The following is a 22,774-nucleotide window of genomic DNA, read 5'->3' as shown; positions in this document are numbered from 1 at the left end:
TCATCATCCCGTTATGATGACTCCAGGCAATTTTGGAGACAAAATAATTCTTACGTGAAGACGTTTTTATATATATTTACATACATACATTAACTCATGCCCGTTATCCCTAATGGAATGAACAGAAGTAATCAAAACACTTTCAGTCACTGTTGATACGAAGCCCTAAGATGGATATGATAAACCTTATGATGACTTATTATTATTAACCTGGATTGGGTTGGTTTTTGATTATCACGTGCTCAACGGTGAAGGAAAACATCGTGATGAAACCCACATACCCGAGAAATGCATTTTAGAAGGTATGTGACCTAACTTGTATTGGGCTGGTTATCCCTTCGCGGGTTGGTAGGTCAGACAGGCAGTCGCTTCTGTAAAAACCGGACCTGTCAAATCTTCACGTTAGGTAAGGGAACCGTGTGAAACGGGATATATATGTAGTCAATACATGAGCCATGTCAGGGGCCTTTGGCAGCTCAGTACTAACCCTGACACCAGGGTTCATAAAGTTGATATTCCACCTCACAACCCACACGATAGGAAGAAGATCTATAATAATGAGTTGACAAAACAGCGTTGTCAAACAAATGTGGTTCAATGAGTCATAGTAAGTGGTAAGCCGTAATGATATCTTACATTGTAGTAAGTACAAATGTGTTTGACTGACAGCGATAGGCGATACATACATACATAAACTCACGCCTATTTTCCACCAGGGTAAACAGAAACTATCGATCCTGTCATACTTCTGTGCTTTCACACTCATCAATCGATCATATTGAAAAAAATATATATTTATTCAGTAGGTAACATAGTTACACTTTGAATCGACATTTTGTACGTGACGAACCGTACTTAAATAAATAACTTAAATAATTGTTAATTGTATATTTTTTTTATTAATATTATTTGTAAAGTTAATATTTTCTGTCATATTATATTTTTTATGCTATTTTGTTAATTTTACATTATTGTTTATTAGGTTTTTCAAAGGAACCTTGTTTTTCCATCATCGCATTGGGTCCGCCTGTAATGGTGATGTGTTTGTACTGTTAGATATTAGTAAATAAATAAATAAATATCAGCAAAGTCGTGAATTCAATTTAATTCGAGACCACAGAGAAACACGGACTTCCGCGGAAGTTCTGGACTTACCAGCAACCTAGCAACCTACTACATAAGTCACGTCAAAAACATGTAAACATCTCTTGAGAATAAAGAATAAATAATTCATGTGTTATCGCTCACAGTAGGAAGCTAAAACAAATGACACTCGTGTACGAACGCCCACACACAGCGTCCGCTCTTCCTAAAGAAATGGAAACAAAAGAATCGTAACCTGTGCTACATATTGTACACCACTTTGACACCTACACTTTGAGGCATTTACCACTATAATAAATTTTCCAAAGTGTCGACTGCACTTTACAAGCACTTAAAAGTACTTATAGGTATTTAGAAAAAGGGTTAGTTGATGTTTTATAGAGGTGTGCGTGTAAAATTATTAGTTCAGAAAGATTTTAATGTTGTAAACAAACCGTCATTTATTACAAATATTCTATGATATTAATCGGTTTTGCTACACACTAATAAAAAAAACTAGTTGCGGCCAAGTTATAAATGCTATCTTAGTCAAAGGCAAATACAATAAAGGCTACAACAATAAGTTACGTCATAAAAATACAAATCTAGTATTCAGTAGGTACATATCAAATGTAAAAAGAAATGTTTCTGTGCAACTTCTCGACCATAACTCTTTCCGAATGGATAATAAATTCGATAAACCCTTCTAATAAAGCATATTTTCGCACTTAGGTAAGATAATAATATATGTACCTACTTAGTAGTACCCTATAATATTAGCATACAATTGGACTCTAGTTACATAGGATGACTAAGGGTTCTAAAATGCAGTGAACGAGATATTTAACTTCATAGCAAATAACCCCAACTACCGGTAGATTTTCAAGGTAGACTTACACAACTCCACGTGGAGAAGTATATACAAACAGTAAGGCAACTACTTACAAATCAGATGATTTGTGGCGGATCTACTAGTTCCGCACATACGACATAGATGGCGCACATCGAAGTCCTGAAACGCGCCAACGAAGTTTTCACCACGCGACGCATATATACAACATTTAACTTCATACTGTTGGATCATAAATCCCTAGTGAAACTCCGACTTGTGACGACTGAGATACTATGCACTGTTCGGTACATCAAACTTACGGGCAGATTCTTCTCTACGCCCGTGGTGTGGGCAGAACAAGAAGTCGACAGTACTCTTTGTAGCCACACATAACATAATGTAGCATCACGCCTGTAGCTTCGAAGGGATTGGCAGTGGTACCCCCCCCCCCCCCCCCTCACACACACACACACACACACACACACACACACACGTGCCCACTCCTCGCCATATGTAGTCACCCTTTGGTATTAAGACAGGTTTATCTATCATTATCCACCAGGACTTTGATACTAGGCTCTGATAGGGATTGCAGGCGTGAGTTATATCAATATGTTATAATCTTGATACATATAAATTCAATCAACCAATAATACTTTAAAAAAATAATAATAATCTATTCAGCGGTTGGCTAAAATTTCAACAAAAGAGCGTTGCATTTTGATATAAGTAAACTAAACCTACACGATTAGACCTCAGCTTCTCAATGAAGCTACCAAACTGGCTGTATCTACTACAGCAACACTATGAGTCACGGGTCAACGGAACAGCGACCCGCGCGCGCGCACAGATTTATACCCGTCTACTACTTGACATGGATCACAAAAAAAAAAACTGAATATATCGTCAACGATTGGCCTTGTAACTGTAAATTATTTTAATTAGTCACATGTTTAATTTGATTCCTGCGATAAAGTTTTAATTTTATAGTTTTGTGATACGTTGTATATTTAGAAGTAGACTTATCAAAAATGTTAATTTCAAGATTTTATTCGTAGCGAGTCTGCTTCGAAAAGAGTCTGCTTTTTTTAAGGATAACAAACATAATATCCAATCTCGGAAACTATGGATATTTTTAAATCTGGAATAAAACATTGGAAGACATATCAGGAATATCCAGGAGCTGCCCTTCGCTAGCTGCGAAAGCAGAAAGCGAAAGAAGAAAAAAAAAAGAGCTGCCCGAAAAGTATGTCTCCTCTCTCCAAGGAACTTAACCCAATCGCAAACAATTATGCCAATCGACAGTGAAAGTGAAGGGTTAAAATGGCCACTTCGAAGAGATTCATCTAAGAAAGCAATATTGCTATTTGACATTTGTTTGCATTGCGCACTTACTTTTATATGCGCAAATGTCAAATTGCAATTTTTTTTTTTTGTAATGGCACTAGTGATGCTTTGTGCCAATGTCAAGTTTTAAAAGATTGGGAAACTAAAAGGAAGGAAAATAACATTCGGGAACGGAAATTTACACAAAAATAGGATCAGGTAAATGGGATAAAAATAAATATTATGAGAGTCTAATAAAGTATAAATTAATTAAATAAATAGGATGTAGAAAGTAGGTATCTGCTATAGTTCAATATCATTTAACAAAAGAAAGGAAAATATAAATATCACAAAACAAAATAGGATTTAAAAAATTAAACAGGAAACTCGAGTGGGAAGAGGAACATTGGCGGAAATGAGGGCATTAAGGAATGATGAACGGTCATATTTAGAATTGCAATATTGCTTTCTAAGATGAATTGCTTCGATGTGGCCATTTTATCTCCCCGATAATAATTATGTCAATCTCATACTTTTTATCACCGTTAGGTACTGTTGACCTAGCTAAAGCCTCTCCTCTTATTCTATTCAACCTACAAGTATATAACAAGGTAAAGTTTACATCTACCCTGGGAATGACATAACCTGAAGAATGAAGATGGATCTTTGAACAGTTATAATAAAATTATATTACTCAATACTATGATTTAAACCGGATGGGTGTTCACACGCACGTAAGAAACTTACGAGCGGAACATTGCGTTAACTGTAAGTAATTAATTTTATATTCTGACTTGATGAAATCATTTACTCTGTGATTTGTATCTCTCTTCATATACATAAACTCACCGCAGTGATCATTGCACGAGTTAGAAGAGCCACGACTTATCAGAATACAACTTGAAGTCACTTTTGATACGACTTCCTAGAATAAATAACGTAACATAAACAGACATAAAAAATAAATAGACAATAAGTAGAAATAGGGAAGCTTATTCAACTGCCCCCCCCTCAATTCAATTGCAGAAGGTATGGAGCAGTTTTTCACTTTCACTGTGGATATTATTATTTTTTTTTACCAACGCGTGGGACCAACGGCAACGCTTTACATGCCCTCCGAATCGCGGAGTCTTACTTTTTCGGAGAAAAGTCCTTACCAAACAAAGGACAGTCTCACAAAGTGATTTCGACAACATGTAAGCTATATTTTTTTATCTTTTTTCGAACGAAAATTAGTTCATTATTATATTCAGATGCCTAGCTAGATGAATATAATCCGCTCTTCACCTATTTGGATCACCATCGCTCGATTGACGAATCATACACTTTTTCTCTCACCTGAGTCCATCATACCGATCAATTCCAAATAATGGATTCCAATCCGAGACAAAGCAACAATATGACATAATTATCAGCCGGACAGGACAAACTTATAGGACTTTACCATAGAATAAATACTACTTCTAACATTATGAAAACGCAAAATAGCCCGAAGAATAGCCAGAGTTACGAAGGTACGGTTTTCATTGTAGGACGTGACGAGAGGCATCGCTACGTTAATATTATTTGATCTGTGGCTGGGTTCATTCCCCCCCCCCCCCTCCCCGCCTCCGGACATAGTTTAGTCTTCAATCGTATGGCGTCAGACGTCACACAGATGCGCATGTACGATGACGTCAATGTCTGATATCTGTGTCCGAGGTGTGACCATACTATAGTTTTTATTACTCCAATCAAGCAGACAAGTTACATTTAATATTAAAAAAATACCTACTTAAAGCTCTTGACACTTAATAACCTTATCTCAAAGCATCTCACAGTGTCAAGTATGCAAACAAGTAGGTTTTCAATAATCTGTATGTTTGCCAAACAGTTAGCGAGCCAACCGATCTATGAGTTACTTGTTACTGGATAACGGATGTCACATGTAACTTCAATTTATGGTTCAAGTGCGGACGTGAAATGTCTTATGAGTAGCCATATTGAGAATTAGAAGTTTGATTCACTGTTAGTCTATATGGTCCTGTGATACACCGTCTTGCTTCTCAAATGGGGAGCGCCCGTTCAAACCCCGGTACCAGACTTGCACCAATCTTCTTCTATCGTGTGGATTGTGAGGTGGATTACCAACCCCATCAACCCTGGTGTCTGGGTTATTACTGAGCCGCCATAGGCCTCTGACATGACTCATGTAACGACTACTAACTTTCATCAGTAAGTAATAACCGGGACCAATGGCTTAACGTGCCTTCCGAACTACGGATCTCCAATGAGTTATTAATTTACCTAAGTGCAGTTTTCATTATCACTTATTTGACAGATTCGGTTCTTACAGAAGCGACTGCCTATCTGATCTTCTAGGTAACTCACAATGGGAAAATGCAAGTTAGATCACATAACCTCCGAAACGTATTCTCGGGAATATGGGTTTCCTTGCGATTTTTTACTATGAGACGATCGACGATATGAAGAAACTACATTCAAGAGAAATGCGGTTTCAAAGGTCACCTGAAATTGAGGTGCTAATTCCGGTTGGTTTGGACACGTAGAGCGGATGAAGGATATTGGATTACGAAAACGGTATAAAGCGAAGGTTGATGGTAGGGCTGGCAGAGGAAGACCTAGGAGGACGTACATAGACCAAATTGGAGATATCCTTAGAAAAGGTTTAGCACGATCTACTCTGAACCGGCGTGCGTGTATGAAACGATTGATGAATGTGGACGAAGCAAGAGAAGTGTGTCAGGATCGAAGCAAATGGAATTCCATAGTTTAACTTACCCCGGGGGGAAATAGGCGTGTGTTTATGTATGTATATATGAATGTATATTCGGGTTTGAAAGTCAAAAACTGGACCGGACCTGATTTTCATGTGAAAATAGGATAATGTTGAAGGAGAAGACGATTAACAATTAAACACTGCCTAGTAAAACCTCTTCTAACATTTATTATACATAATAATAATACTTAAAACACTTTTACAAGTCCAACACCCTTAAGTAATTGTCTTTACAGGTTTATTATGATTGTGCAATTACTGTGCCTACCTCCATACGGCAATTAGCACAATGGTTTATTTCTGTCGGTCTGTTTGTACCAACTAGTTTGGACTAGTTTAGTGACTTGTGTGACAAGCTGTGAGCTATTTCTGTTTGCGGACTAAGTTTTTTTTTTTTTAATTTTTGTACCCGCATGTTGTAGTAAAGAGAAAATATTAATGTTTCATTGTTACGAAATGAATACTACACTACTATTAGGTACTTAACTATACTCGCTCCTTGTTCGAGAGGTTTTACAGTGTAGTCTACGTCTTATGCTCCAGGATCGTCACAATTTTCAAAGCTCATATCCAAAGCTAAAAAAAGTTTAGTTTCCCGCTTCCTGAACGCACCTGTCAACTAATGTCATTATGTTTAAAGCATGTTTCATGGACAACTCCATCACCTGTGGAGACTTTAGGGCGGGATATTAAAATTGAAGGGAGGGAGTCCCCCTCTCGAACAAGGAGCTTCGTATAATTAAGATAGAACTTCACTTACAGGTAAGTTCGTTTAATCTCATAAGTATTATAATAAACTGTCGACGTAGCATTTCCCTTTTTTAGGGAAATTAAGGCAGGGGTAAGTAAGACAGGAAATTAAGGTCGTGTCTTCTGAATATAATAATAAATAACTAAAATTAAAAAAAAGAAAGAAATAAAGTACTTATTTGATTCGCGCGGGTTGTACGTTCATTCACTCATTCATTTTAAAATTAACAGCTGTCAATCATGCGTCCCTTCCTTTCCTTTTAGGCGGATAAGAAAATGACGGATATAACTCAAAATAAAATTAGTAGGCGACTGCAGGCCAGTATATCACTATAGAAGAATAGTGAAGAATTTCATTATGGATTATTATTATCTCAAATAAACAATTTTAAATATTTCAAAATAAGTACCGAATTCTGTCGGTATCAAAACTGCTAAAGTATCTTCAATCTACGTCCATTATGACGTTTTCTAACATGGCCTAAGACGCCATAATGTTCAGTGCGCAATACGGCCCGACTAAGTATGTGCGTAGGCGCAGTGAATCAGCTCAAGTTTGATATTTCACTTAGAGCCGGTGAAAGTTGGCGTTTGCCTTCCTTTCTTATATTTCCTCTCACGAAATTAGGTCTAATTGAAAATTAGTAAACCACAAGTTGAAATTGTAGGTTATATTGACTAGTGTTGTGCTTAGCCTTTATTGTTTGGGTAGAGTAATGATAATGTGCTCGTTTCGAAATAGTTAAATCAGTAACTTTTTACTAAACGTCAAAAAACGAAATTCCATGGAATTTATTTGAAATAGCAACCTGTGACGTCATAGAAAAACGTGACGAAGTGTCGTATTTATTATTACATTATTCTTTATTTAAAATCCCAAATAAGTCAAGTAGAAAAAGAAAACGATTTCTCACTCTTAGATCTGTCTTTTTATAGTATTTAGAATTTCATCATTTATCTCTGACCTAGAAAACTACCCAATTATAATGTATATTATAGTATAATATTATTATCTGTGAATCCATCACAGGCCTATACCAATGATTGTCGAATATGTTTTCGAATTCATGTTTGAATCATAAATGATTATGACGCGCTCACCAATGAAGGAAAACGTCGTGAGGAAACCCACATTCCGAGATATGCATTTTCGGAGGCATGTGACCTAACCTGTACATATAGGGCTGGTTTTCCGTTCACGGGTTGGAAGGTCAGACAGACAGTCGCTTCTGTAAAAAACCGGACCTGGCAAATCTTCAGGTTAGGTAAGCGGACCCTGTATAAATTATGTAATACAAACTGGATTAAAAAAAAAAAAAAAGAAAAGAAAGGAAAACATGAAACAGTAGGACTAGGGCCCTGTGCTGGGAGGTTTTCTGGCCACGTCTTTCCCTCAGCGTTACAGATTCCGATGTGGTAGTAGTTTTACAGCTAGTTACATAATATGTAATTTAATTTTGTTTGACGTTCAAAAAGCGCTAACTTTGTAAGCCAATTTTGAAAAATAAATATTTTTGAATTTGAATTTTTTTTTTTTTTGTGGTAAACGAGATGATGACCCCTGTTCGGACAATGCGTGACTAACATCTCAGTGTCGTCAAGCGTTTTTTTGCTTCTTACATATCGCTGCCATAATGAAATCCTTGTAAACACCTTTTTGAAAAATTACATTCCAGGTAAAAAATGATCTCAATTTTTACCCAGGTTGATATGAGAATAGGGTTTTGTTGAAGAAAATCCAAATACTTCAGAACCCCGATACCGACCCCGCCGGCGAGGTCGACGAATTCCCTCATTCAGTGCTTATTGCTATTAATTCTTTCAAATATTCTTCCTCTCAGACGACGTCTTGAGCCGAGGTTCGCGCAAAACTGAGCACCCTCAGGCCTGCAGTCTTAAATTTTGTACCGGGTGAGAGCCCTAAGCGCTCCCCATTTGTCCGGCCAAGTAGTTAATGCCATCTGCGGCAAATCTACAATAAGTCACATAAAAAAAGTTGAAGAAAAAAAAACAGAATGTGATACTTCAAAACGGCGCTTGCGTGGTTTTTACTATAAGACAGCGATATGTGAAGATAGCTGTAGGCAGTATTGTCCGACACGATTCCTTCGCAGCTACCCAACCCCAAACGGACATACCTCTATTATAAACATCGTGCGCCGACGCCGATGAAAGCCGCCGAACAATTTACCCCGAGGGTATATTTTTGAACAATTATTGTTAATTTCGACGAATCTTTTGGTATAGTGTGTTTATGAAGTTGAGAGCTTGCTGGCTGCGATCTCATTTGAGTGGACTTCGATTATTGGGGTAAGTCCGTCCTAGGAAAGTGTCCCATCCTGCCTGGTCCCGATAAGTAAGTGAGACGTCCGTTTAATTTCGTAATACAGAGCAAATCATTATTCAAATAGATTTGAAGAAGTATACTTATTTATTCATGATCAAGCTTACACGTGCTATGTACCTTTATAATAGTTGTAAATTGTTAAATATCAAAAGTGAGCCTTCATACGAGCTCTATGGTCTGACGTCAATACTACGTCTGATGACGTCATCAACGGCAAACTAACTAGCTCTGGAATTAGATTTTCACTTTTCATAATTGTTACATTCGAATGCTTGTTATAGACAATTTTATAAGTACTGAAACATTTTCAATAAAATGTCTAGATAAGTATCATAATTTAAACGAGTATGCAAATAAGCGGGAAGATTATTTATATTGCGAATACTCTATTAGTTTTCGTTGCACCATCGAGCGTCTAAGTTTATTTATGTATGATTTCTGGCAGTGGTTGTCTGGACGAAATTGCTTTAGAGTAATACTGCAATAAGTCTACATAATATGTTATTGTTAAGTATTGTGCAATGATGTAAAATTACATTTGATTTGATTTCAATGTGATAACCTGAACGCAAGCTATATTTTTATTCAGTTCCCGTCACTTACTTCATGTTTATTTTGTCACATTTTTACATTATTTTGTGGCGGACCCAACTAATTGGCCAGCTAGTTCCGCCCACATGCAACAGATGGCGCTACATTCAATAATGCAGTCTTGAAGCAGTCGTGAAACGCGATATCGAAGTTTACACAGCAAGACGCATATATACAACTTCCAACATAACACCGTTGGATCGTCGATCCCTAATCACAATACCAACTTGTGGCTAGCTGTACCGTGCTCAGTTTGGTACCCCGAAAACATCCTTTGGCGGCAGCACACCCTCCCCGCCAAACTGGTGACCCTCGACACAACACTACCTACCTATTTCACAATTGATACCCAAACCATTATGCCCAGAACAAAATACGCCGCAGTGTGGACGAAGCACGAGAGAACGAAGCTAAGTACTCATTCACACAGTGTTTGCCTAGAATTATTCTCAAAGTACAGACATAACGACTGCCTCAAGGCTGGCAAACCTCACGCCCTGCCCTTCTATTCAAACGTTGGATGCTGGCAACACTGTTACTATAACCTACTCATAAGCTTCATCGCTGTTTGTATTAAGATCTATTGGAAAATGGAAAGGGCAAAATTGAGCAAATAGCATAATTAAGAACAAATAGTTTATATTAACGCCTCCGTGGTCCAGTGGTTGAGCGTTGTGCTCACGATCCGGAGGTCCCGGGTTCGAATCCCGGTGGGGACAAATCACAAAAATCACTTTGTGATCCCTAGTTTGGTTAGGACATTACAGGCTGATCACCTAATTGTCCAAAAAGTAAAAAGATCCGTGCTTCGGAAGGCACATTAAGCCGTTGGTCCCGGTTATTACTTACCGTTACATGAGTCATTCCAGGGCCTATGGCGGCTCAATTATAACCCTCACACCAGGAGTAGGTTTGCAGCCCCCTCCCCCCCCCCCCCCGGGCTTACTTTAGTCTGCAATCGTAAGTGCGTCAGGCGTCACACACACACACACAGATGCGCGTGTATCTGTACAACGCCAACGCTAGTGTTTGTGTTTGAAAGTTCCCGCATTGAGAGGAATAGGTAATTTATTAATAAGGTTCATTTTCTGCGTAAGTTTAATACTTAAAAAAAAAAATATTTCTTTAACAGAGATGGTATATAATAATATTTGCAGTTGTGACCTCCTAGTAAGTGTGAAACACCTGTGTCAGAAGGTCACACTCCTCCATATCCATAAGTACTTATTGGTACCAAAAGCCTGAAGTATACCTACATCGTATTATAAGTAAACAATAAAGAAAATATGAAAACAAACGTGTGTGTGTGTGTGTATGTGTGTTACTTATATACTTATTATAGCGTCAATGTTCCATGCCAGTCAGCCAATATAAACATTGATGTACCGTGTTGTTTATCAATCGAACATGATGTAAAAAAAGTTCAACGAGTTGTTTCTTGTTGAAGGCCAAAAGTTGTAACTTACTAAACGTACCTGCCCTTAAACCTACCCAGTAAGTACTTTTTGGGAATAGATACAGACTTCATTTCAAGAAACATAGTTCCGAAGCACGGATTATCTTACTTTTTGGACAATCAGGCTCATAAAGTGATTTCTGTGATTTGTCCCTCCGGGATTCGAACCCGGGACCTCCGAATCGTGAGCACAACGCTCAACTACTTTTATTTATTTATTTATTCAATCTTACAACTCTCATTACAGGTATACACCTAATACGACAGTGAAGCAATCTTAAACACTAAACATTATTACAACAACAAAATTATTATATCATTGATAACATATCACAAACATGATGGTTTTTGCGAATTCACTCAGAGAGCAGCAGAATAGGTCAATTGTACTGGACCACGGAGGCCGGTAATTAAAGCAATTTTTTTCTTTATCCTCGTAATAAAACTCGAAAACTTCATAAAACTTAATCCAGTGTACTAATCCGTACCGCTTGGCTGAGGTCAGTGGGTCGGCCGCGGTTCGCTGGCCATACGTTACCGGCGGGCTTATCGCCATGAAGCGATCTCGATTGTTATACCGTGATACTGGACGGATTATATAGTTTTTATAGGTAGTTAGAGGTGTGTGAATGGGTAGGGTTGCGTGTAGGTGGGACGGTTAGAACGCGGTTTTCGTTTTTGAAGTGAATATTTTTTTTACTGAGTCTTAACTGAGCTTATTTGGATTTAAAACTTGATGTATTGCATTGTGAATTAGAATATTTAAAAAAGTCGCATTATATATTACATTTGTGGTATTTCAAAAAGAAATAACGACTTAACCACTGCTATATTATTATGAGATTATGATTATACTTAAGTGTTTGTTTAGATACTTTTTATGTTGGTTTTTTTTATATAAGTTTATACCTACATCAGTTAAAGTATTTATTGTATGGTCCTTCGTAGCCTGAAACAAATTGTTTATTATTATTATTTGTGACTACGAGCACAGAATAAGGAATAATTACGTATAGAACGGCAACTCTCCGCTCCCCACCAGTGGCTAAGCTAGGTTTACCTCAGCCCCCTCGGTGTTACTTTAGTCCTCAATGGTATGGCGGCGAAAACGTGCACGATAACGTCAATGTGTAGTGTATGTGTAAAACGAGGCTTTTTGAATGCAGTGTCCGGGGTCAAATTCAAAAATATCTTTATTCAATAGATAACATAGTTTTTTACATAACGAACGTTTCGTCCGCGTAAAACTACTGCAGCTTTTGACAACCTGTATAGCCGGGAAAAAGACGCTGCAAGAAAAACCTCGAAACGAGGCCCTAGACGTTCTTTAAAAAAAAAAAAACATATAATACTTTTATAAAATTTAGTAATTCGGCTGCCTAATATCAGTTCCCATATCTTCAGGATAATCACTAATATTATAATAACCGTTTCAACAATGATTCTGTTTAATTACCGTCTTAAAACTATTCAAAGTGTGTGCTGCGGGCTCATACAATACACCTATAGGCATTAGTGCCATAAGTGACTGCAAATTGTAAAATTATGATGTAAGCCTTTGTCTTCATCAAATACAAATTACAGACGTAACTATTCCTGTACACGACATAGATTTCTTTTACAACATGCCCATGATAAGCAGTACGAGACATTCCAAGTAGCTTTTTTAACAAACCATGTAGGTATGTAACAAAATACGTTTCCTAACTACAAAAATGCGCTTTACGTGTGTACCGTACCTTTTCCGCTCAGTCCATAGTAACTCATACTTAGAGAATGGCCACAGCGAATACGCGAGAGCGGAAAAATCAAACTTGCCGTTTAGTATGGAATCGCGCGACGATGTTCACAACAATCTTGTGAATTTTCATAATTAACTTAATAACGTTCAAAATAGCATATAAGTGGCCGTGGTAACGGCGTCTGTGGTCCAGTGGTTTGAGCATTGGGCTCACGATCCGGAGGTCCCGGAGTGAGGTGGATTACCAACCCCATCAACCCTGGTGTCAGGGTAACTTTTGAGCCGCCAAAAGTCCCTGACATGGCTCATGTAACGACAAAAGAGTGATAGAAGTAGAAGGGCAGTATTTCCACACAAATTCCATAGAAAATTTTCGTTTTGATGTTTCGTAAAAGTATCTCATTTGACTAGGTTGTCAAATAGCCTATGGGGATAGAGTGTTTAAATCGGGTGCAAATGAAAAGAACAGGGGGGTTAAAATGGCCACATCGAAGCAATTCATCTAAGAAAGCAATGTTGCAATTTGACATTTGCACATATAAAAGTAAGTGCGCAATGCAAACAAATGTCAAATTGCAATATTGCTTTCTTAGATGAATTGCTTCGATGTGGCCATTTTAAACCCCCAGATAAATACGGCGTCCGCTCTCGCGTCTTTTGTGAATGATGCCATAGTGCGTGTTGAATGGTGCGCGTGTTTGTATGCCACTCACGCGCACACGCCGGCGCGTACACCCCCCACCGCCGTCACTCAAGATAGCATAGACAGTCCCTGAATTATTTTAAAGTTAACGTACTATGTAAGTAGAACTACTTTAAAGTTTGGGTACCTTTTTAGGATGTATGCGTCTATCTTTCTACATAAAAACTTTTTGGAAAGAGCCTATTTACTTGAAAATTAAATATGCAACTTTAAAAAGAAAATAAGTACTTAAACCTAATTTTTGGACAATTTCGAACTTGGTCGGTAACGTCATGAATATAGTGATAAAAAGTTAAGTTTTAGTAATTGATATTGATCTTCATACAAAAGACATCAACGCGATAAAGATAAGTCACATTAATAATATATTTTTTTAATTATTTAGTACGTTTTTCCCATTATCCCTACGGGCGTGAGTTTATGTATGTATGTATGTACGTTTTAATTTGACATCGTTTTTTTGAAGTAAGACCCCATAATTTAAAAATACTCGTCCTGTGCGGTCCTAGATGGCCTATGTACCAATTATACCTTTATTTTTACAAATGTCAATTTTTTTTTTCTATAAGTAATTTCTTTTTGTTATTATTTAGTATAAGTACAATTAAAATAGTAGGGAATGTCTTTATCAATGGGATTATTAAAAAATACTCCTTTCATGATATACTTACAATAACAAATAAAAGCGAAAGTTGGTGGTAGGGCTGGCAGAGAAAGACCTAGAAGGACTTACATTGACCAAATTGGAGATGTCCTTAGAAAAGGTTTATTACGATCTACTCTCAACCGGCGTGCGTGTATGAAGCGATTGATGAATGTGGAGAAGCAAGACAAGTGTGTCAGGATCGAAGCAAATGGAATTCTATAGTCTCTGCTTACCACGGTGGGAAATAGGCGTGAGTTTATGTATGTGTACAATAAGAAATGAGCCGTAATGCGTACGCATTGCGACTCTATAGCAAATAAGTACGATTACACAAAGCAAATACAAAAACTAATTACAAACAATAACATTATTGTACTATTCGCTAATCGTGACTTCGTACAAAACTGCCTACTATTAAATTTCTCTTTTAAAGTCCATTGTCAATTTAATTTGTTTTTATTCGTATGTTTATGTCCTTTGTATATGTCGTTGTGCAATAAAGTATTATTGATTGATTGATTGATTGATTGTCGAATACCGTAATTGCTCAATCCCGAGTGAATCCAATACCATTGTTATGTTAAATTACAACTGTAATATCATTTGCACATTACGTGCAATATAATAATCATTATTATTAAAGCTCATATACAGGGTGTTAATGACATCGTAACGAATACTAAGGAGGATGATTCAGACCATGATTCTGAGTTAATATCAAGTGGAATTTTCCGTCGCAAAATTCATGGTTTTTTTTTTTTAGTTTTTATTAAATATTTTCAATTCTATTATACTTTTGCAATGGAAAATACACTTGATATTAACTCAGAATAATAAGCTGAATCATCCCTCTCAGTATTCGTTACCATGTCACTAACACCCCGTGCAAGTACACAGATAGCCATATAAGTAGGTATGGGTGTTAGTGACACCGTAACGAATACTGAGGGGGATGATTCAGACCATGATTCTGAGTTGATATCAAGTGGAATTTCCTGTCGGAAAATTCATGAAAATTTTAGTGTTTTTTTTAAATTATTTTCAGGTCCATATTTTTGCGACGGAAAATTTCACTTGATATTAACTCAGAATCATGGCCTGAATCATCCCTCAAAGTGTTCGTTACGATGTCACTAACACCCTGTATATTATAATGACCACATGATCATACTTGAGATGTCATTCATGCCTTCGTATCAAGAGTGGCCGGGAGTTGTCTTCAAGCCCAACCTTTTTTGTATAATTGGGCGTGCATTTATGTATAATCGTATGGTATATTACCACACACAACACATTTGTAAGTACTTACTTTCACTTGTCTGCTGAATTAGAAAAAGAACTAATCTATGTCATCCACCTAGCATTATCCCGTTTTTCACAGGGCCCGCTTACCTAACCTGAAGATTTGACAGGTCCGGTGTTTTACAGAAGCGACTACCTATCTGACCTTCCAACCCGTGAAGGGAAAATTAGTATAGGTTAGGTCACATACCTCCGAAAATGCATTTCTCGGGAATGTGCGTTTCCTCACGATGATTTCCTTCAGCGCTGAGCACGTGATAATAATTTATGATCCAAACATTAATTCAAAAACAAATTGCTTTAGGCCTGTGCTGGATTCGAACCTGCGACCTCAAAGTTTGAGGCAAGCGTTCTACCAACTGTGCTACCTCAGCGCCACGGCTCGAAAAAGGGACTCTTATGTACCTATACCTATCTTTATAAATGCTACCGCACCTTGTGACGAAGATACCATAAGATCTTACTAAGAAGTTCCATATCTTATATGAATGTACCCGGAATGCCTTACAAAGGGTGTTTTTATTTAAACAACTAAAAGTTAGGAGTCAGAGTAGTTATATAGGCATATTGAAGGCCTTTTATAAGAGCTATGGGCAGAGAATCATATTTGAAATATGCTTTCATTCACAACAGCATCACGTCTTAGGCCGTTGTGGGTGAGGGCATGAACTAAAATTAAATATGTTTTTTTATATCTTTTAGTCAGTTTTGATCGATGGGGCTGGCATAAAAAACTTTGTTAAAAGCCCTTAAATAAAACAAAAAAAAAATACAAGTACAATACAATACAAATATAGTTTATTGCACACAACATACTTAACTTGATTCACACCAGGACGAAAGATACAGAAAAGATAAAAATCTTACTAAGACTCCATGTGGCTCCACCACAACAAAATATATGCAGTTGACCCGAACCCAACGAGACACAAGGTGAGGTCGCTTATAACAACTGCATACGTAATCGACAGGATAGAACCGATGCATAAGTTTGGACTCTTTTTTAAATAGTCAGTAGTTACAAAACAAAAGCTAAGCTTTTGGGAGCCACTAACCTGACCTACCTGGAAGTCATGATATCTTTTATTTTGCGTTGTTCTCTTCACCAAATCAAATTAGGACGATTTTGAGAAGCGATCCTAAATCGATTCTGAGTCACCTCCATAAATTACATCCTCGTTGGCTTTTTTATACATGGATTCCTTCTTTATTAACACTTAGTGGTCCTTTCAGAAATTAATGTAATAATAATTTTAATCAAACATGATTATGAGGGAGTCTCATGTCTCTGAGTAACGCGGTAAGAAGACGGTATTATGTGTTTTAATCATGATAATAACCGCGTAAACCTCAAAAAATGTATAAACATGATTATGGCAATCGACACTGTTAACAGACATAAAAATATATAGGACTGATATGTCAGCTTATGTCAATCGCATTCATTTTTATCACTGTCACTGTCGACTGTCATAATCGTTTGTAACTTGGCTAAGGAAGTGAGGTAGCGTTTATACAACAAAATGGAAACCACGTAAGCTCCTTTTTGAAAAATCACATTTTGGTGTGATTTTTGTTAACAAAACCTCGCAATAGACGTGCTTGTTTCAATCCAGTCTAGTCCAATCCAAATCTAACCCGGAAAGAAATCTAATTATTGAAATAAAACGGGGTGTATAAACGCTACCTCACTGCCTTAGCCAAGTTGCAAACGATTATGACAGTGATAAAAATGAATGCGATTGGCATAAGCTGACATATCAATCCTATATATTTTTATGACTGTTTTAAGGCTACGATATACTGTTACTTTAACGAAAATTCCGAATTTAAGGTTCAGAAAAACAAGAAATAATATTAAATGGTTATATTTTTGGCCACTACTTACGTTAAAGTAATGAGGTCTAACGGACATGTTTTGAATAATATTATATTTATTAAGTAAAATACTGACGCATAAAAACATTAAGTAAATAAAGGCATAAGTACTTAGTCAGATTTTATAAAGATAACGCTTTTTTACTTAAATTAATAAACTGAAATATCGTTTATTAAATTTTTTATTAAATATTCATTTAAATATTGATCGTTTGGGATTTAATTTAATTTTCGAGAACACGCAAGGAGTTGGATCCATGTATTGGCCACGGTATTATAATTATGTATTATTAATGTAATCTTCCCCCTTATTATTTCTTATGACTTCAAATGAGTGATTAATTTATCTCAAGTGCAGTTTTCACTAACAGTTGGCTCGATCGTTATAGACGACGATACGGCTCACCACCTATCACGTTGGTCTAACAGAAAGCTCAATGAGGTGTGAGTACTTAGTTCATCTTGTGATTAATGTACCTCTGCCTACTCCAATTAGGATATAGCCGTGAGCTTATGTTATGTTATGTAAAATTGGGTTCTAGATAAATAAAGATATATATTTTAATTGCTTCTATGCTGTACTGGGAGCAAATAAATAAAATAGAACACGTTCAGCTGCTTGTCTTCCTGGGCATGTTGTAAAAACAGAGGGATTGTGTCATCTAACATGATGGACTAATGTTATGGGCGATAGGCTGATCCCTTATCACCATAAGGTTTATCATATCCAGCTTACGACATCGCATCAACAGTGGCTGCAAGTTGTCTTTGATTACTGGCTCTGCCCACCCCATTAGTGATTACGGGCGTGAGTTTATTTATTTTAATACATTGTAAGACTGTCATACTTACTTATAACTTAAGTCAATTTTGACCATAGCAACACTTATAGCTAATGGTCACACAAACCATAGACACAGTACTTTAGCATTAACCCGAGTTATCTATGCAGTGTTCGCTTACAACACTAGGTGTATATTTAAGTCGACTTACATGAGAACAGTGTTATTATGCATGAAGCGTAGACATACTACACACTGCCTCATAATTCCAGACATAGTCATGTGAGCGGAGTGACCGTGTATCAACCTTTTGCAACCAGATACGAAGACGTTTGATCTCTATGGCGCTGACGTATGACAACACTGTGGTTGTCGTTGACAAAATGTCAGAGCAACTAAGTAAAAAACATTGCGAAAATAAAAAAAATCGCGAAGTTTATCTTACTTAAATTATCTACATAATTCAGTTTTGAAAATCAAAAAGAGATTGCTGACGAAATTAAAACTCATCATCACTAATTTAAGAGCCACGCTCTTGTCGGTGTAGCTCCATGCTACTTTTTAGGAAAAAATAGAGCAATAGTTTCTCTCTGGAATTAAAAATACACATCATAATTTAGCTCTTTGCAGAATAAGGAAGTAAGCAGCTTGAATACTTCTTCCTTTAAACATAATCTCTATTGTCATTCTTGAAACTTTAATAATTTATAAAAAAATCATCATAATTAATTTTTAGAGCCACGCTCTAGTCGGTGTAGTATTTTCCATGCTACTTTTTCAGAGAAAATAGGGCAGTGGTTTCCATCTTGCCTTCCGCTTTTCTTTATAAAAATATACCTACTTAATTAAAAAAAAACATTTATTTATTTATATTTATTATTGTATATTTACATAATTTAAATTTTTGTGTTTTGTAAACAAAATTAATAAAAAGAGTCTCATATCCCTGCTTTAAACGCGGTAAGAACCCGTTATAATGTGTTAAAATTAATAAAAAATTAAAAATTGTGGTCAAATACCTATCCAGTCATGACACGTCGCTGATACACACAAACAATGAAATTATGGCTTTGTGTGCTGAAAATGGATGTTTGTGAGTCATAGATTGTAAAGATAGACAGTTACTACATAAACATAGAGAAATACGGTCGAATAATGCGCCACAACGTGTGAGTCTAGTTGGAATTTAAAATTACTTTGAAGGTTCCGAAGGTAGGTAATTATAATTACTTTTTATTTATTATATCACCAGATATATTTATACTAGATATATTATTAATGTTAGGATGTCTGCTAGAGGAAAATACATACAATGTTGTAATATTTTAGATCGCCAATGATGTTATTAACATAAACTAAAAATGATTCTAAATATAGAAACGTACTCAACTATCACATACCTAATTATTTTTTTTTATAAAACTTTATTCGACATACTTCCAAATAGTATACCATGCCTAATGTATATTTACATCAAACGTAAAATCGCAACAAACCAAAACCTCTCAATGTAAACACATCATAACAAACTCGTGACTAACAATAACACGCCCAAATTAAAACCACCTTAATCAAAAGATCAAACTATAATTACTCACCGAAAATCCAAAACGTTTGGCGTTCAACTCAGAGAAAAAATCCAAAATGTAACAACACTATTGATACTCCAAAATAGTTCACTCAAATACACAACACTGACACAGTTCAAAAACAACCCAACGAAACACTTTAAAAAGTTACACAAACTTTTTAAATTTTTCGAAAATCGAACGCTCACGTGATTGGTCGGAGGAAGAGGCGCGCGATCGACTCTTGCGCAGGCTGTATAGAGACTGGCGCGTCAACGCGGTGTGGCCAACGTTTCGCCTCAAAACCTGCTTTGGTAACATTTACTATGCTTCGACAAAGTTTATGAAATGATGCAATTATTTACACCGAATACCAGTTGTAAAATAAATATTGCACTAATATTAGACATCTCAGGGATAAACAATTAATTAGCGGTGTGGTGATATACAAATTTATTTTTATTATGTCCATTTTTTGTAGATCGCGACCATGTATGAATATTTATAACTTAATGTCTTTATTATACTAAATATAATAATGGTATTATGATCAAATATTTATAATAACGATATGAAATATTGTTCTTTATTTGAATTCTAAATTAGGCTTCGTGTATAATGGCGTCTTCTCAATGGATTTATATCTGTTTTGTCGTTTATTTTCTAACTTACGCCTATAGGAAGATTACATGTGATATAATGTTTGTAACAGATTATAAAAAGTATTCCGTGCTTCGGAGGGCACGTTAAGCCGTTGGTCCCGGCTATTAGCCGTAAAAACACCTCCACCAACCCGCAGTGGAGCAGCGTGGTGGAGTATACTCCATACCCTCTCCGGTTGATTGAGATTAGGCCTGTGCCCAGCAGTGGGACGTATATAGGCTATTTATGTTTATGTTGTTATAAAAGTATATAAGTATTTATCTAGAAGTTTTTTACGGTCATCACCTAGTGAAGCTCGGTGAGTTGTGAGTACAGCCATGAACAATATAATGTACCCAGTTTAGGACTCTGTCGCACTAAAATATTTGACATTTAGTGAGACTTGCAGTTCAATTTGTCAAACAAGTTAATGTGACATGGTACCAAAGTGTATATTATGCTCGTGACCGCACTCAGTATCCCGATTGGGATATGGTCGTGAGCTTATGTTATGTAAAATCCATTCTCTTGTCAGTAACTTATCCTCAATTCGCCTGTCCTAAATGAAAAGTATTATAATATCTATGTATAACTTATTAAATTAACATTTAAAAATGCCTCTTATTTAAACATTTGAACCAAAAGCCAATACCGTGTTGCTCTAGTATTTCCTGGAAATTATTCCAAAATATTCCACTATTAAGTTACAACATCGCCCTTTGTTATTGCGTTTGTCTGTAAGTTTTTTTTATTTGAAACAAAGTTTATACAAAATTTGACAGATTTTCTCACCTCTGGCAACACAGTATAGTACCGCACGCACACCTGTCTGCTTGAGGTAAAAACAATAGCAAACATCAAACCTACAGCTACTCGACTATAGACAACCATTTTGGTCTCATAGCGTTAGTACTATTATCAATTATGTATTTGGGTAGTCCTTTGAACAGTGGATGTCAAATCATTACCGTTAACGCAAAAATATCCTAGAATATTTTGTCTTTTTGCATATGTACAGTTAGAACTTATGTATGTCTCCAATTTACGTAAATTCTAACCAGATATTTGTAAAAAGTCCAAAGATTCTTGATTATTTTTGTGTTCACGTTAATAGTATAGACCGACGGTGTTCAAAGATTTACCCATATCATGTAGGTAGTAGTAGTAGGTTGTTTTCCTTTATTTTTATACTGCACTAACTTGCTACGGTTGCCTGGAAGAAATTGCTGCATCAGCCATAAGGCCGCCTATTGTGCATTTCTATTTTTTTTTCGATTTTCTGTACCTTGTGCTCATTAAAGTACATTTATCGTATCTTATCTTAGAAGAAAGAAAGAAAGATTTAAATAGCCTGTGTTGGCAACACCTACCCAAATATTATTTTTTTAGTGGGTATTTTTTTATTCTATCTCTTTCACTCTGTGTAACAAGCACCATACGCATTGACAATAAATCTATTCTACTCAAGTTGGGCGTTTAATTGCAAGACCAGACCTCAACATGTAGTCCTTTGAAATTTCTCTTGTAGTGCATAAAAATAGGTAATAAAAAAATAAAATTAACTAACTAAAAATAACCTAACCTAACCTAACTAAATTTACAAAATTATTTGAATACACAAACGCTACGAAATTATAAACGCCTCGTAAAACATAATATCAAGAGACAAAATTAAGATAAAACTTACCCCTTGTTATAACAAAAGATAAAGATAACACTATAATCTGGAGAACTTTATCTTTTGAGAGTCCTATCATTACCGCGCCCTTAAATATTTGGAGCCATTTATCATGTAATAAACATAACATTTTAAAATATTGTGTTAGTACTTACCACGTTCACTGTATATTAAACCACATTATTAACAACCTATATACGTCCCACTGCTGGGCACAGGCCTCCCCTCAATCAACCGGGGGGGGGGGGGGGGGTATGGAGCATACTCCACCACGCTGCTCTACTGCGGGTTGGTGGAGGTGTTACGGCTAATAGCCGGGACCAACGGCTTAACGTGCCCTCCGAAGCACGGAATCATCTTACTTTTGCGGACAATCAGGTGATTCAAGCCTGAAAGGTCATTACCAAACAAAGGACAGCCTCACAAAGTGATTCCCGATGGGGAGCCATCGGGAATCGAACCCGGACCTCCAGTTCGTGAGCCTAACGCTCTAACCACTAGACCACGGAGGCTGTTTTAATGAGGCTGTGTATGAACCACATATGAAGCAATAAATTTTAAACTCATACGTGCATGTCCCATATGTGGGGCACTAGGGAAAATGGGCAAATCCGACTTGAGGCTTTCCAGATGGTTATGTTGTGTTTTTTTTTTGTGTGTTATGTTTTTT

General features: G+C 36.5%; 1 protein-coding gene across 1 annotated transcript in view; it reads right to left on the bottom strand.

The window, feature by feature from the left end:
• Positions 1–20,031, bottom strand: part of LOC126375513 (ras association domain-containing protein 10) — a 146,117-nt gene extending 126,086 nt beyond the window's left edge. Inside the window, exon 1 of the mRNA XM_050022478.1 lies at positions 19,815–20,031. The gene's annotated coding sequence lies outside the window, so the exon portion shown is untranslated. The remainder of the gene's footprint in view (positions 1–19,814) is intronic.
• Positions 20,032–22,774: the final 2,743 nt, after the last annotated feature.

This window comes from Pectinophora gossypiella, chromosome 19 (assembly GCF_024362695.1).
Source record: "Pectinophora gossypiella chromosome 19, ilPecGoss1.1, whole genome shotgun sequence".
Taxonomy (NCBI): Eukaryota; Metazoa; Arthropoda; class Insecta; order Lepidoptera; family Gelechiidae; genus Pectinophora; species Pectinophora gossypiella.
The sequence above is the reverse complement of the archived record's forward strand: the minus strand, read 5'-3'. Positions and strand labels throughout refer to the sequence as shown.